The sequence below is a fragment of the Gossypium arboreum genome, chromosome 6 (assembly GCF_025698485.1).
Source record: "Gossypium arboreum isolate Shixiya-1 chromosome 6, ASM2569848v2, whole genome shotgun sequence".
Lineage (NCBI taxonomy): Eukaryota > Viridiplantae > Streptophyta > Magnoliopsida > Malvales > Malvaceae > Gossypium > Gossypium arboreum.
Window position 1 is genome coordinate 84,004,782 of NC_069075.1, and position 3,882 is coordinate 84,008,663.

General features: G+C 36.0%; 1 non-coding gene across 1 annotated transcript; it reads left to right on the forward strand.

Moving 5' to 3' along the window:
* The first annotated feature begins 3,560 nt into the window (after positions 1-3,560).
* LOC128294698 (small nucleolar RNA R71) lies at positions 3,561-3,667 on the forward strand. The gene has a single exon (XR_008285005.1). It is a non-coding gene; the product is annotated as a small nucleolar RNA R71 (small nucleolar RNA).
* The last annotated feature ends 215 nt before the right edge of the window (positions 3,668-3,882 follow it).

The following is a 3,882-nucleotide window of genomic DNA, read 5'->3' on the forward strand; positions in this document are numbered from 1 at the left end:
TCAAATTAATGGGTGCAATATGTGGATTTGGCTTGTTAACCCTCGTGTCCGACACCGGCGATGGTCTCGGGTTTGGGGTGTTACACCCTACTTCAAAATATGGCTAGAAATGGGTAAATTATGTTATAAGGACTTCAAAAATGCAAAGAACATAAAAAAAGGGGCTTGAATGCACTTACTATTGAGCTTGGAAGCTTGAAAACCCTAGCCATGGTGTCTTCTTGGTTCACACGACCATGGGGAAGAAAATATGGACAAATTTTGGCTTTTATTTTGTCTTTTAGTCCATTTAATTAGCAAATTACCAAAATACCCTTAATGCCTTTCTTTGAAATTTCACCGATCCAAGCTTATTTTTGTCCAAAATTTTAGAACTTGGTCAAATTACCATTTAATAACCTCTAATTAATGATCCAATTCAATTTCATGCTAAAATCTTCTAGAACTCATATTTTGTATCTTTTGCAATTTAGTCCCTAATGTCAAATTGGACACTTTATTCATAAAATTTCTTCATGAAATTTTTACACAAGCATACAAACATATCATAGATCATCAAATAATCATAACACAATTATTTCTATTTCGAATTTGTGGTCTCAAAACCACTGTTCTGACTAGTCCCTAATTCGGGATGTTACAGTATAATTGAGTTGGGCTCCTGTCAAAGTTCTACTTGCATAATGAATAGGGTGAAACACTTTGTTTCTTCTTTAACCCATCATAGCTCCAACAACATAATCACTTGCATTGCACATCAACTCAAAAGGTGAGTTCCAATCAGGTGTAATGATTATTCCGTTTGTTTATATCTTCAAACGCTTCTAAAAACATTGTATCTTTCTCTAACAAAAAACACAACAGTTTAGAAATTTTCGAGAAGGCTTTGATAAACCTTCAGTAAAAACTGGCATGGCCTAAGAAACTTATAACTGCTTTTATATTAATTGGGGCTGGTAATCTTTCAATTACGTCCACCTTTGCTTTATCGACTTCAATTCCTCTCTTTGAGATTTTATGCCCTAAGAGAATCCCTTTCTTAACCATAAAATGACATTTTTCCTAGTTAAGGACAAGATTCGTCTCTTCGTATCTCATCAGTACCTTAGCCAAATAACTTAAACAAATATCATAGGTGTTACCAAAAACAAAAAAAATCATCCATGAAAACATCAACAAAATTTTCAACTATATCAGTGAATATTGCCATCATGCATAGTTGAAATGTTGCACATAAACCAAAAGGCAATTGCCTAAAAGCAAACGTACCGTATGGACAAGTAAAGGTTATTTTATGTTGGTCCTCTAGAGCTACAACTATTTGGTTATATTCAGAATAGCCATCTAAAAAATAATAGAATTCATTACCTGCCAGTCGATCTAACATCTTATCCATAAAAGGCAACGGAAAATGGTCCTTTCGAGTGGCTTTATTCAATTTTCTGTAATCAATACAGATTCTCCAACCAGTAGCGTCTCTCGTTGGAATCAATTGGTTACGCTCATTTTTCAACAATCGTGATTCCACCTTTCTTCGGCACACACTGCACCAGATTTACCCACGAACTATCAAAAATAGGATAGATGATTCCTGCATCTAACCATTTGATCACTTCCTTTCTCACAACTTCTTTCATAATAGGATTGAGCCTCCTTTTCCCATCAATTCGAGCTCTTTCACCTTCTTCTAAAATAATTTTATGCATAAAAAAAGAAGGGCTTATACCTCGAATATTAGCTATGGTCCAACCAATTGCTTTCTTAAATTTATTTAGAACAACAATTAGTTGCTCCTCTTGATCTTTCATCAGTTCTACTGAAATAATCACAAGCAAAGTGGAATAGTCACCTAAATAAACGTATTTCAAATGGGAAGGAAGTACCCTTAGTTCGAGTTTAGGTGGTTCTTCAATTGAAAATTTGGGTTGCACATATTCTCTGACTTCTAACTCCAACGGTTCAAACCGTATGGATTGAGTAAAATTTCTCGAATTGGTTTCCATCAAAGCTATATTTTCTTCACCTTCTTCATCCTATAAAGGGTCAAGATCTAAGGATTTCTCTAATGGATCTTCTTCAAAATTGCTTTCCATAGAAACCAAGGTTTCTATCTCTTTCATAACTGAACACTCTTCTGTCGGATCGAGAAATTTCATCGCTTTAAGAATGTAGGTTTTACTTCACCTATCCCTAGCATTTTGAAAATAGATTTAGGCATCAAGTTGATACTCGCTCCTAAATCACACAAAGCTTTACCACAGTAAGACTCACCAATGTTACAGGGTATAGTAAAGTTTCCTGGGTCTTTCAATTTCGGTGGCAGTTTGTTCTACAAGAATGCACTGCACTCCTTTGTCAAGGAAACAATTTCTTACTCACTTAGTCATTTCTTCTTGGACAGTATATCCTTCATAAACTTTACATAATTCGAAATTTGTTCTAAAGCCTCCATCAATGGAATATTGATGTGTAACTGCTTCAGAACATCCAAAAACTTCTTGAATTGCACCTCTTATTTCTGCTTGTGTTGCTGCAATCTTTGCGGATATGGAGGTGATGGAACTTTTGGTTGAATCGATTAACTCTTCTAAGTAGGTAAATCTGCATCCAAAGAAGATGTTAAAGTATCTGAATTCACTAAGTTAGGATTTACCTTGCCTGTCTTTGCAGATTCTGACTCTTTTGGTGTAGGAATTTCAACAGCTAGTTGATTTTTCTCAACGGGCTTATCTTCGACATCAATCAATCAAGGTTTCAGCATTTTACCACTTCACAATACAACTTCCTTGACATGTTCTTTACCCAAATTTCTTGGATTCTCAGTATCACTTGGCAGGATTCTTTACGGTCTATTACGAAGCTCCGTAGCTAATTGACTCATTTGATTTTCCAAAATTTTCAATGTTGCTACTTAGCTTTGGATCAAAGTGTCATTTTTTTCCATGTACACTTTCAACAAGTTCTCCAAATTGTTTGATGCCTCAGCTTGAGGTGTTTTTGGAGCATGCTGATTAAACCCTTGAAATTGGTTGGGTCTATGCTGCAGTAGGTTGTTGTTTGGTCTATTTCCTTGGTTGCTCGAAGGAAAATTAGGATGATTACTCCATGAAAGATTGTAGAAGTTGGACTAGGGTCCTTTTCCACTCCTATTTTGATGTTGGTTCCCCATATAGTACACTGACTCAGGATTTGATGGAAAATTCTCAAAAGAATGACCTTCTCTATAGTACACACAGGAAACTACTTAAAACATACTTGGTGGCTGAGTTGCAAAATTATTAGCACTATTAGTGGTAAACTGTTTTAACATAGATAAAATAGACGATACCTGAGCTGATAACGAAGTGAGGGCGTCAACGTCATGAACTCCGGCTACACGTCTTCTTGAAGTTGTTCGATTTGTTGGCCATTGATAGTTATTACTTGCAAGCCTTTCAATGATCTCATAAGCCTTATTATAAGACTTAGATAAAATTGTACCATTCGTAGAAACATCTACCATCAATCTTGTATGTGCATTGAGACCATTATAGAATGTCTCCAACTAGATACAATAAGGAATCCCATGATGAGGACACTTACGAAGTAACTCCTTGGATCGCTCCCAAGCCTCATACAAGGGCTCGTCATCTAATTGTTGGAAAGTTGTGATCTCGTTCCTCAACTTAGCGTTTTTTCTAGGCGAGAAATACTTAACCAAAAATATCTCTGCTAGTTGTTGCCATATAGATATGGAACTTGATGGCAATGAATTGAGCCATGCTCGTGCTCGATCTCGCAACGAGTAAGGAAACAAATTCAATCTCAGTGTGTCTTCAGTCATACCGGCTATCTTGAATGAATCACTCACCTCTATAAACAATCAAAGATGGAGATGTGGAT